Raw genomic sequence first — 14,034 nt, forward strand, 5'->3', positions numbered from 1 at the left:
GAAAAGCTGATGAAGAGCTAATGCTCGAAACATCGATTCTCCTCCTTGGATGCTGCCTGACCTGCTGTGCTTTACCAGCACCACAGTTTTTGACTTTGATCTCCAGGATCTGCAGTTCTCACTTTCTCCTACTTGTCAGCCCAAACCTGAATATTGTCCAGATCTTGTTGTATTTGAACATGGACTGTTTCAGAGAGGAGTCACAAATGGTGCTGAACATTGTGTGCGGTCATCGGTGAACATTCTTACATCTGACTTTATGATGGAGAGAAAGTCATTGTGAAGCAGCTGAAGATGGTTGGGCTGAGGACACTACCCTGAGGAACTCCTGCAGAGATGTCCTAGAGTTGAAATGTCTGACTTCCAACAACTATAACCATCATCCTATGTGCCAGGTATGATTCTAAACACTGGAGAGTTTGCCCCCTGATACCCATTGATTCCAGTTTTGCTAAAGGTCCTTAATGCCACACTCAGTCAAATGCAGCCTTGATATCAACGGCTGTCATTCGCAGTTCACCTCTGGTATTTAGCTCTTTTGTCCATGCTTAAACCAAGGCTGTAATGAGGTCAGGAGCTGAATGACCCTGGCTGAACTCAAACTGGGTGTCACTGAGCAGGTTATTGCTGAGCAGGTGCTTCTTTGTTAAACTGTTGATGACACCTTCCATCACTTTACTGATGATCAAATTGGCCAGGTTGGATCTGTCCTGCTTTTTGTGTATAGGACATATCCGATCAATTTTGCACATTGTTGGATAAGTGCCAGTGTTGTAACTGGATTGGAACAGCTTGGCTTGGGGAGTGGCAAGTACTGGAGCAGGATTCTTAAGTTCTGTTGCTGGAGTGTAACCTTCATAACAATTGAAAGAGTATGTTTGTGACATAGAAACCAAAAATACTGCCTTCTGACTGGCAAATGTTCACTTCTTCTTCAGGATGCAAAAACATTTAATGAAAAGAAAGATTTGTGTTGGTTTCCTCTACATAGATTTATAAATCTTATAGGTTTCGTCTATACTTTAAAAGCGTGACCAGGCTGCGCATCGTCTTCAGTTACAGGTTATCCCTGCAGCATTCATAGCTACCAAACTGAAGGGTAAAAGACAACAGCGTGTAAATGCTTCATCTTAGGTGATGCATTTTTATTGCACATTAATGAGGAAAGAAGAGGGGACTGGGGCTAGTTATTTCAGTGTTACTTACAAAGAGATTGCTTGGGCATGATGGGTGCAATGGCCTCCTTTTACTATGGTTGTCTATCTTTGATTTACCACAAACCTTTCCACGGGAGATGCAAAACTATGGATATAGAATATGGACATACCAATATTTTCCTAATTATGCTAACCTTGGACAGCTGCACTTCAGTTTTTAGACAACAGAGCAGTCAGTGTGAAAAGCTTATTGTAGAAGAAAAAACTTCCATTTACAAAAAGTGGGAGACTGCATATTAATTTGTTGCAAAGATAACAAGCAATTTTACTTTGCAACAAGAGAATCTGGGGGTAATTAAGAACCTTTCAGATGGAAACTAGTACATTCATGTTAGCATTAAGCCAGCCCACTTATTCACTAATTGGTCTTTAAACTGTTCACTTTTGGAATAAAACTCTTTTCATAATCTTGCTCAAGTGCATTTCACAAAATCACAGCTCTCTGCGCAAAGATAATTAAAATCAAGCCCTTTTCAAACAGAAGTGACATTGTAGTGCATATAATTGAAATTAATGTAATAGTGTGGATAAATGTCATCATGCAGCAGGCACTTGTAATTTTCACTGGTCAGACAGGACCTGCACAATAAAAAATACAATTCTGACATCAACTGACTGCTTAAGCTGCAACCATTAGAGCCATTTGTTGATGAAGGTTTTGAGTATTCTGGCTTTTATCCTACTGTCACGAATGGTTTAATCACAGGAATATAAACACCTCGACCTCACCAAACCAACATGAACAGGTGTTTAGCCTACTGCAATGGTGGAGTCAGAAAAAACACCTCAAATCTTTTTCCATGATGAGAACAAATTACAACTGTTTCAAAGCCATTTTGAAATGCAAACAAGGAAGACCTACTGTTCAACTCTGTGGAAATCCTTTGTTACTTCTTTGCTACGTCTGGATGGTGTTAAGACTGAGGCTGGAGGAGTGCACTTTCACTTTAATCTCACAGTTCCATGGGTCACAGCATCATATGGGCAGCATGGTGGCTCAGTGGTTAGCACTGCTGCCTCATTGCACCAGCCATCCAGGTTTGATTCCACGCTTGGGTGACCGTGTGAAGTTTGCACGTTCTCCCCGTGTCAAAAGATGTGTATGTTAGGCTAAATTTTGCATTGTGTCCAGGGATGTGCAAGCTAGCCATGGGAAATACAGGGATGGGGTGGTCTGGGTGAGATACTCTTTGGAGCGATCAGTGTGGACCCTACAGTGTGCTTCCACACTGTAGGGATTCCATGATCATATGAATAAAATGTTTTCCATTTACTAAAATGGCTGTTGAAATGTCTACATCAGGTTCTAAACAACAAAGCCTGTCAACTTGTATTCTTAAGAAATACTTTTATTGGTTTATTATCAAAACAAAACTTATTTAATAAAGATACAATTAAAAATGCTTATTCTTTAAAATATATCAAAAGCTTACAAAGTAGTGAGATTAAAGTGACTCTTTAGGGGATAAGTAATCAGATTTCTCTGCAGACAGCCTTCTGATATAAAAGAAACTTTGATCAAAGGGATATTCTTGAAGATAATGAAAAACACAGAATATTCTGGATTCCGTTGGTTCTCTTATTCATTCATGGGATGAGGGCATCTCTGGCTAGACAGCATTTATTGCCCATCCCTTATTGCCCAGAGGGCAGTTAAGAGTCAACCATATTACTGTGGTCATGGAGTCACATGCAGGCCAGACCAGGTAAGAATGACAGATCTCCTTCTTTAAAGGACATTACTGAATCAGACGGGTTTTTGACAGAAATAGACAGTTGGTTGCCATTAGACTAGCATTTTGCTTAAAATTCCAGATTGTTTTAATGAAATTAAAATCCCACCATCTGCCATGATGAAATCCAAAGCCATGGCCTCAATACATTGGCCTGGGTTTCTGGATTGGAAGTCCTGTACCATTACCATTGCACCACTAATATACTCAATGAATGTTGGGGCACTGGGGAAGCTCAGAGAATCAGAAGGATCTTGTGATGCTTGACCACAGATTCCTGAAGGCAAGAGGTCAAGTTTATAGGGTATATTAGAAGGCATATGGGATCCTTGCCTTTATCAGTCGAGAGATAGATTACAAGAGCAGGGAGATTAAGCTGGAGCTGTAGAACTTTGGTGAGGTCACAGCTGGAGTACTGTGTGCACTATATGAAGGATGTGATTGCACTGGAGGGGGTGCAGAGGAGATTCACCAGGATATTGCCTAGAATTGATCAACTTAGCTATGAAGGGAGACTGGATAAGCTTGGATTGTTTTCTTTGAAATACAGAAGGTTGAAGGGGAACCTGATAGAGGAGACAATGGCTTAGCATTATTAGCAGATAGTGGAATATGAATTCAATAAAAATCTGGAATTAGGAGTCTCATGATTGCCCTGAATTCATTCTCAATTGTTGGAAAGACCCATCTGGTTCACTTAGGTTCTTAGGGAAGGAATCTGCCAACCTTACCTGGCCTGACCTGCATGTGACTCCAGCAATATTAGATTAGATTACATTACAGTGTGGAAACAGACCGTTCAGCCCAACAAGTCCACACCGACCCGCCGAAGCGGAACCCACCCATACCCCTACATTTACCCCTGACCTAACACTACGGGCAATTTAGCATGGCCAATTCACCTGACCTGAACATCTTTGGACATCTTGGGAGGAAACCGGAGCACCCGGAGGAAACCCACGCAGACACGGGGAGAACGTGCAAACTCCACACAGTCAGTCGCCTGAGGCGGGAATTGAACCCGGGTCTCAGGCGCTGTGAGGCAACAGTGCTAACCACTGTGCCACCGTGCCGCCCACAATATGGTTGACTCTGAGCTGTCCTCTGGGCAATTAGGGATGGGCAATAAATACTGGCCTAGCCAGTGATGCCCACATCCCCTGAATGATTAAAAATAAAAGAATTATGATGGCATGAACAGAGTGCAGATAGAAAGGAGTTGTTGCCCTTAACTGAAGGGTCAGTGACGAGAGTTGGGGCAGCACGGTGGCTCAGTAGTTAGCACCTCTGCCTCACAGTGCCAGCCTCAGGCATCTGTCTTTGTGGAATTTGCCTGTGGGTTTCCTCCCACAATCCAAAGATTAGGTCAATTGGCCATGCTAAATTGCCCATAGTGTTCAGGGATGTGTAGGTTCGGTGCACTAGTCAGGAGTAAATATAGAGTAATAGGGAATAGATTTGGGTGGGATACTCTTCGGAGAGTCAGTGTGGACATGTTGGACTGAAGGGCCTTTTTCCACACGGTAGGGTTTTTTTAAGAAGAGTCATTACTTTGGGTGAAAGGCAGGAGGTTTGGAGAGAACTTGAGGGAATAGATTTTAACCCAGAGGATAGTGCATGCCTGGAATGAACTACCTGGAAGGGCAGTTGAGGCAAGTAATCTCACAATCTTTCTAAGGTATTTGGATGAGCATTTGAAGGCTATGGGAAAGTGCAACTAGTGTAGATTTTGTATATTTTTGGCGGTACAGACTGGAAGGGCCAAAGGATTTCTTCCGTGAACTATGATTCAATGATTTCTATCACCCTGTCGCATGGTCAAGCTAAAACCTCCTCCATGAAAATCCTGAACACTGGTGCCCTGTAAGGCTGTGTACTCAGCCCCTTACCGTACTCCTTATCCAAATTCAGCTCTAACTCCACTTACTAATTTGCAGATGACACCACCGTAGTCAGTCAGATCTCAAACAACGATGTGGCCCAGTACAAGAAAGAGACAGCTCAGTGACATGGTGTAAAGACAACAATCTCCCCCTCACTGTCAGGAAAATGAAGGAGCTGCTCATTGATGTCTGGAAGTGAATTGGAGGACATGCCCCTGTCTGTATCAATGGTGCTGAGGTGCAGATGGTTGAGAGTTTCAAGTTCTTAGGAGTAAGTATCACCAACAATCTGTTCTGATCCATCCATGCCGATGCTACAGTAAAAAAAAATCCCATCATTGCCTCTACTTCCTCAGCAGGCTAAGGAAATCTGGCATGTCCTCAATAATGCTTACCAATTTTTATAGATGCACCACAGACAGCATCCTATCTGGATGCAGCGCTGCTTGGTACAGCAACGAGTCTGCCCAAGACCACAAAAGATTAGAGAGTTGTGAACACAGCCCAGTCCATCAGGAAAACCAGCCTTCCATTGGCTCCACCTATACTTCTCCCTGCCTCGGGAAAGCAGCCAATATAATCAAAGACCGCTCCCACCCCGGTTATATTCTTTTACATCCTCTTCCATTGGGCAGAAGATACAAAAGTTGAAAACATTTGCCAATAGATTCAAGAACAGCTTCTTCCCCGCTGTTATCAGACTTATGAATGGACCTATCATACACTAGAGTTGACCTTTCTCTGCACCTTCTATAACTGTAACACTTTATTCTGCATTCTGATCTATAACCCTGATTTACTTAAATAAGGTATGATTTATCTAATCAGCACTCAAAACAATACTCACTCTATTTCGTTACATGTGACAATGACAAATCAAATCAGATCACTAACTATGTATAGTTGTCTCTGAGGTTTTACAGACAGCTTCCTCAGGAAAAACAATCTTGAAATGTTTCTTCAACTACTCTCTGAAAACAACAATTAGGCTCTACCCTTTGTTCAGCACAAGGGATTTCTTTTCAGAAGTGCAAGAAATCAGCTGGGCATCTCATTCTTTGCATGTTTTCATCCAACTCAGCTTTCTCTAAGTAGGATTGCCTCCAAATCAGAAACAAAAGCAGAAGTTGCTGGAAAAGCTCAGCAGGTCTGGCAGGATCTGTGAAGAGAAATCAGAGTTAATGTTTTGGGTCCGATGACCCTTCCTCAGAACCCTCTGAATTGCCTCCAATTCAGCCTGCTCTCAGTAGGCTTCTCAATAACTGACCAAGATAAAGCAAGATCTCCTGCAAGCCATCTCTGTTCAAAAGAGCCCCAACAGGCATTACAGCACAACAAGCCATTAACCACGTGATCTGTAAGAAGCCTAGCTAGAGAAATATCTCCAATGTCCACAGTGAACTTTTAAGCACATCTTTTCAAGAAATCTCTCCAGGTATTTCTACAAACAAATCCACTATCCACAAACCCTTCAGTCCTTCAAGTGAAATTTAATATAAAACATGTTCAGAACTAGAGAAATATTAAACACCATAAAAATCCACTCATGCATCATAAAATTAAAATATATTTATTTTCTTGTTTATATTGGCGTGTTGGAGATGTGGGTCATAAAGCAAACCTTCGGAACAATTACATAAAAAGTTTGTTTGGGAGAAAGGTTCTTGATTGTCCAGGGGATCAAGGGTTACGGGGTGAAAGAGGGAGAATGGGGTTGAGAAACTTATCAGCCATGACTGAATGGCAGAGCAGACTCAATGGGCTGAATGGCTTAATTTATGCTCCTACATCTTATGGTCAAATAATCTACCTATGTATAGATGTATGTGATAGACAAAAACCATACAACACATCTTCCATGTCTTGGGTCTTTGAAAGAGACATAATTGCAATTGAAATTTCTGGGGCAGAATGTTGATAGAAAATCACTGAAACATTTAAATTGAAATTTCCCTTTCAATGTGAAACAATGTGGGATGTTATTTTTTTATACAGTTGAGTCAGTGACCTTTGGAGCTGAGGATGTTACAAAGCAATTGTCAAACTGTATGGGCAATGATTTCTAAGTCAATAGATTTTTTTTGCTATTTCTTAATGATAATGTCACTGTGTAACATACACTGGTTAATGGCTTGTGACACTGGAGAGTGATTTATGTAAATTGCTCTGACAACTTAAATATATGTGAGAAGATAGGTTTTTTTTTGAGCTGTGCATTCATCCTTAGCCTGGACCTAGGAATTTACAGTTACATTCTAATCCAGAAACATTATGTACCAATAATAACAACTCTCCATTTGATGTCAGGCAGTGTTCACTAATGGACAGAATTGGTTACAACACAGAAAGAGGTAATTCAGCCCAAGTATCAGTGCTGGTTTTTTGCAAGAGTATCTGGGCTCATCCCTGACCCCAGGTCTTTCCAAAGGCTTAGCATGTTATCTTTTATTGGGGAGAAAGTGAGGTCTGCAGATGCTGGAGATCAAAGTTGCAACTTTATTGCTGGAACAGCACAGCAGGTCAGGCAGCATCCAGGGAACAGGAGATTCGACGTTTCGGGCACAGGCCCTTCTTCAGGAATGAGCAGAGAGTGTTCAGCAGGAGAAGATAAAAGGTAGGGAGGAGGGACTTGGAGGAGGGGCGTTGGAAATGTGATAGGTGGAAAGAGGTCAAGGTGAGGGTGATAGGTCGGAGTAGGATGGAGGCGGAGAGGTCAAGAAGAAGACTGCAGGTCAGGAAGGCGGTGCCGGGCTGGAGGGATTCGGCTGAGACAAGGTGGGGGGAGGGGGGATGAAGAAACTGGTGAAGTCCAAGTTCATCCCCTGTGGTTGGAGGGTTCCCAGTCGGAAGATAAGACGCTCCTCCTCCGACCGTCGCGTTGTTGTGGTTTGGCGGTGGATGAGTCCAATGACCTGCATATCCTCGGTGGAGTGGGAGGGGGAGTTGAAATGCTGTGCTACAGGGTGGTTGGGTTGGTTCGTCCGGGTGGCCCAGAGGTGCTCTCTGAATCGCTCCGCAAGTAGGCGGCCTGTCTCCCCAATATAGAGGAGGCCACACCGGCTGCAGCGGATGCAGTAGATGATGTGGGTGGAGGTGCAGGTGAATCTGTGGCGGATATGGAAGTTTCCTTTGGGGCCTTGGAGAGAAGTGAGGGGGAAGGTGTGGGCGCAAGTGTTGCACCTCCTGCGGTTGCAAGGGAAGGTGCCGGGAGTGGAGGTTGGGTCGGTGGGGGGTGTGGATCTGACAAGGGAGTCGCGGAGGGAGTGGTCTCTACGGAAAGCTGATAGGGGAGGGGAGGGAAATATATCCTTGGTGCTGGGGTCTGTTTGGAGGTGGCGGAAGTGACGGCTGATGATGCGCTGTACATGGAGATTGGTGGGGTGGTAGGTGAGGACCAGTGGGGTTCTGTCCTGGTGGCGGTTGGAGGGGCGGGGCTCAAGGGCGGAGGAGCGGGAAGTGGAGGAGATGCGGTGGAGGGCACCGTCGACCACGTCGGGGGGGAAATTGCGGTCCTTGAAGAAGGAGGCCATCTGTGTTGTATGTATTTTGAACTGGTCCTCCTGGGAGCAGATGCGGCGGAGACGAAGGAATTGGGAGAATGGGATGGCGTTTTTACAGGGGGCAGGATGGGAGGAGATTTTATCTTTTATTGGGACCTTACTCAATACTGTTTGTAAGAGATACCAACCTCTTTCTGTGTAAGATCATTATTCCTCATTAAGGTTCTTTTGCCAATCACCTTAAATCGACGTCCTTCTGTTCCTGATTATTTCGCCAATGGGAACAATTTCTCTTTATCGATTTTCTCAGGACCCCTCATAATTTTGAACACCGTTATCAAATCTCCTCTCGAGATTCTCTTTTCTATGGAGAACAGCTTTACCTTCTCTGATATATCCTTGTAACTGGGAGTCACTCACCTTTGGAACCTTTCTCAAAAATCTCTCTGTACTCTCTCTGCTTCCTAAGGGTGGTGTCCTGAATTGGATGCAATATTCTGGTTTAAGCTGAACAAGTGTATTGTATTGGATGGAAGATTGGTTAGCAGACCGGAGACAAAGAGTAGGAATACATAGGTCTTCTGTGGGATGGTAGGCAGTGATGAGTGGGGTACTGCAGGGATCGGTACAAGGACCCCAGCTATTCACAGTAAATGGTATTGATTTGGATGGGGGAACTAAATGTAGTATCTCAAAATTTGCAAATGACACAACACTGGGTGGGAGGGTGAGATGTGAGGAGGATGCAGAGATGTTGCAGTGTGTTTTGGACAGGCTGGTTGAGTGGGCAAATGCATGGCAGGCACAGTACACAGTTTCCTGAAGAAGGGCTCATGCCCGAAACGTCAATCCTTCTGCTCCTTGGATGCTGCCTGACCTGCTGCGCTTTTCCAGCAACACATTTTCAGCTCTGATCTCCAGCATCTGCAGTCCTCACTTTCTCCCAGTATATTGGGGATAAATTTGAGGCTGTCCACTTTGGTCGCAAAATATAGGAAGGTGAATTATTATTTGGATGGCTGTAAATTGAGAGAGGGGAATGCTAAACAAAACCTGGGTGTTCTTGTGCACCAGTCACTGAAAGTAAGGGCACAGGTGCAGCAAGCAGTAAAGAAGGCAAACCACTTTGCTCCAGGGGGAGTGCACTGGAGGTTTTTACTGAGTTGATTCCTGGTGTGGTGGAACTGTGCACGAGGAGAAATAAGGTCAGTTAGAATTGTATTCACTTGAGTTTAAAAGAATGAGTGGGCTATCTCATCGAAACCTATAAATCTCTAACAGACCTAAATAGGTTAGATGCAGGACAGATATTCCCGATGGTGGGTGAGTCCAGAATCACAGGATAGTGAATGGATAAAGATAAATCTTTTCGGGCTGAGATGAGGAGAAATTTCTTCACCCAGAGTTGTCAGCCTGAGAAACTCATTACCGCAGGAGGCAGTTGAGCTCAAGTCATTGGGTGTCTTTAAGACAGGGATAGACAGGTTCTTGATGTGTAAGGGAATCAAGGGTTACAGGGAAATGAGAAGTGAATGGGGCTGAGAAACGTATCAGTCATGATCGAATGGTGGCAAAGATGTGATGGGTCAAAAGGCCTAATTTTGCCCCAATATCTTATGGTTTTATGAAAGCTCAATAATCTTGGTTTTGGGAGTTTCAGGTACAATAAGGGGGTATGTCAAAGAGATGCATCATTGGTAAAGAAAACTATCGTTGCCATAATGAGGGAGGATGGCGTAGGAGGGTCTGCAAATGAGGCCAACTGGGTAGAGCTGAGAGTCATAGAGACATACAGCATGAAAACAGACCCTTCATTCCAACTCGTCCATGTTGACCAGGTTTCCCAAATTAAACTAGTTCCACTTGCCTACATTTGGCCCATACCCCTTTAAACCTTTCCTTTCCATTCACCTGTCCAAATGTGTTTTAAATGTTTGAACTGTACCTGCAGCTATCACTTCTTCTGGTAGTTCATTCTACATGGGAACCACCCTTAGGTCCCATTTAAATATTTCCCCGTCACCTTCAAATTATGCCCTCTAGTCTTGAACTCCCCTACCCAAACGTAAAGACCTTTGCTATTCCCCTTTTCTATGCTCCTCATGATTTGATGAAATTCTATAAGGTCACCCCTGAACCTTCTAAGCTCAAGGGAAAGAAGTATTCCCCTATACAGCCTCTCCTTATAACTCAAACCGTCCAGTCTCAGTACCATCATTGTAAATCTTTTCTGCACCCTTTCCAATTTAATGTTATCCTTCCTATATCAGGGTGGCCAAGGGGCAATTACCTTGCTGGGTTTATGCAACAGACCTCTCAAAGATCAGAGGGACATGCAGGAGCAGGCAAGTGTGATTGAATCAGGGTTATAGTTTTGAGAAATTATAACTTTGCTAACATTAACTGGGATTGCCTTAGTAAGAAAAGATTGGATGGGGTGGAATTTTTTAGTGCATCCAGGAGAGCTTCTTGTGCTAGAACATCGATAATCCAACTGAGATGAGGCAGTACAAGACCCAGTACTAGGGAATGAGGATTAAGTGGTTTAAGTGACAGTGGGTCAGTTTGAGGATGATGATCAGAACTCTGTAAGTTTCACAGTCGTTATGAAAAGGGATAAGGAGAGTGCAGAAATTAAATGTCTAAATTGGGGGAAGATCATCAGACAGGATTTAGTTAACATAGACTGGGATCAGCTGCTTGCAAGTAAGTCTACATTCGGAAAGTGGCCACCTTTTAAAAGTAGTGCGGTGTTCAGGACCTCTATGACTGAAGGGTTAGGGCAGGAAGTCTAGGGAACTCGAGATGTCAAAGGGTATTGAAAGTTTTATGAAGAGAAAAAAGGAAGCATAAGTCAGGTACAGTGTGTTAAAAACAGGGGGAACTCTTCAACAGTTTAGAAAGTGTAGGGTGTTGTTTTAAAAACGAAATTAAGAGGCAAAGAGGGGTTACGAAATGTCTTTGGCAGATAGGATCATGAATACCCCTAAAGCTTTTCATCAGTGTATTAAGATTAAGAGGATTACCAGAAAAGGATGGGAGCTATTAGAGACCAAAGCTGTAATGTGTGCAGGCAGCCAGTGGATGTGAGTGAGATCTTCAATGAATATTTTTCATCTAAATTCATAAAGGACAAATACATTGAAGCTGGAAATTTCAGTTGGGATGGTGAAGTTCTATAACACATTAAGATTAATAAGGCCTTAGTATTAGATGATTTAACAGGCATAAAGATGCATAAATCCTCTGGGCCTGTGAGATGGATCCCAGGCTGCTATGGGAGGCAAGGGAGGAGATTGCTGAGACCCTAGCAGAGAGATTTAATATTTGTCTGACTACTGGTGAAGTGCCAGATGACTAGTGGATAGCTAATGTATTAACTTTGTTCAAGAAGGGCTTGAGGGACAGGCCAGGTAATTATAGACCAATTAGTTTAATGTCAATGGTAGAGAGATTATTGAGAAAAAATTCTGAGGGACCAGATTAATCAACATTTTGAAAGCCAGTGATTGGTCAGGGGTAGTCAGCATGGATTTGTTAGAGGGAGATCCTGTCTGAGTAATTTAATTGACTTTTTGAAAATGTGACCAAATATATTTGTGAGAGTAGTGCAATTGATAAGGCTTGCATAGACTTCAGTAAAACCTTGGCCAAGATCCCATATGGAAGACTGGTCCAAAAGGTAAGAGCCCATGGATTCCAAGGCAAGTTGGCAAATTGGATTCAAAATTGGCTTACAGATCGGATGCAAGTGTAGATGATGGAGTATTGTTTTTGATTTTGGAAACCTGTCACCAGCAATGTACCATAGGGATCAGTTTTGGGATTTTTGCTGTTTATGTGCATCAACAACTAGGGATGTGAGTGTGGAGGTATAATTAGTAAGTTTGCAGATGACATGAAAATTAGTGATGTTGTTTTGTAATGAGGAGGATGGTCTCAGGTTGCAATCTGAGATTGATCGGTTGGTAAGTTGGGCAGAACAAGGGCAGATGGAATTTAATCCCGATAAATGTGAGGTGATGCATTTTTGGAAGTTTAATAAGCAAAGGATACACACAATGAATGGTAGGTCCCTAGGGAGTACTGAGGATCAAAGACACCTTAACGTATATTTCCATAGATTCATGAAGATGTCAGCCCAGGTAGACGAGGTAGTGAAGAAGGCATACAGGATGCATGCATTTATTCGACAGTCATAAGATATTGGAGCAAGGAAGCCGTTTACAACTTTATAAAACATTGATTCTGCCTAAGATGGAATTCTATGTGCAGTTCTGATTGCCACACTATCTGAAGGATATGGATGTGGCATTGGAGAGGGTGCAGGGGAGATTGACCAGGATGTTGCCTGGGCTGGACAGTCTCAGTTATGAGGAGAGACTGGATAGATTGGGTTTGTTTTCCTTGGAGCAGAGGAGGCGAAGAGGGGCAATCTGATTGGGATATACAAAATGATGAGAGCCACAATTAGGGTAGTTCATGAAAACCTTTTCTCCATGGCAGAAGTGTCTAAGACCAGAGGGCACAAATTCAAGGCGAGGAATAAGTGGTTTACAGGAGATCTGAGAAACAATTTCAAGCAGAGAGTGGTAGCAATATGGAATGTTCTGCCTGAGAAGGAGGTGGAAGCAGATACTCTCATAGTATTTAAGGAGCATCAGAGAGAACCCTTATAATTCTAGGGCAAAGTAGGCTATAGACCAAGTGCAGGAAAATGGGATTAGTGTAGTTTGGTGTTTATTGGTCTGCAATAACATAGTTGGCTGAAGGGCCTGTTCCTGTGCTGTATGATTCTATGGTTCTGTGGCTGTAAGGTATTGCATAAAAGGTTACTGAATAGGATAGGTGTTCGGGTAGTATATATTAGCTTGGAAAGAGGATTGACTAACTAATAGAAGACAGAGAGTTCGCATAAAGTACCATTTTAATGATGGCCAAATATACCAAGTGGATTGTCATAGAGATCAGTGCTGGGGCAACAATTATTGCAAAACAATTTTCATCTGATTGGTCCTCTGTTACTTCAGCTCTGAATGATGATCTAATTGACATTTTGGCCACTTGGGAGCTGCACAGCTACATTGCTGCACAAGCTCAAGGCAGAGATGAAAACAAAGTTTGGAAATTATTCAATTTCTATAAGGCTCAATCTGCATAGCGAGCTTTCCCCAAACACTGTGAAAGTGCATGGACTGGACTTTTGACAGTTGTTATGTACTCTAAGGTAAGAATTTGTCATGGAGAACATGATTTTGCAGAGATAGCACTGAGAAACATCAATCACATTCAACTGGCTACAAATGTTCTGAAACATTTGACCGTAGCATTACCTTAAGAGTCTTTAAATTATTTTGCTGCACGCTCCCCTTCTAAATATTTTCCACAAATCTGTAATTTTGAACGTTATAGAGCAACAACCAATTCATGAAATAAAATAAATTTACTACTTTTGGTTCATCATGAAAGAGGGATGCAATAGGGCTGTAATGCTCACGAAGCAAAATATAATGTGAACAGAAGCCGACAGAGTGACAGAATAAATGTAGGGTGAGATGGAAAACTAGGATTTGCTGTTAACAGATACAATATCTGTTTCTGATATCAAGTTTCTGATATGATAGCAGAGAACAAGGAAGGAGAGTAATTTATATGTGAGGGAAATGATTTAGAAGTTGTCTCCACGTGAACAGGAGGATGA

Source organism: Chiloscyllium plagiosum, unplaced genomic scaffold (genome assembly GCF_037043375.1).
Source record: "Chiloscyllium plagiosum isolate Xiang-an unplaced genomic scaffold, Cpla_swu_hap1 HiC_scaffold_11, whole genome shotgun sequence".
Taxonomy (NCBI): Eukaryota; Metazoa; Chordata; class Chondrichthyes; order Orectolobiformes; family Hemiscylliidae; genus Chiloscyllium; species Chiloscyllium plagiosum.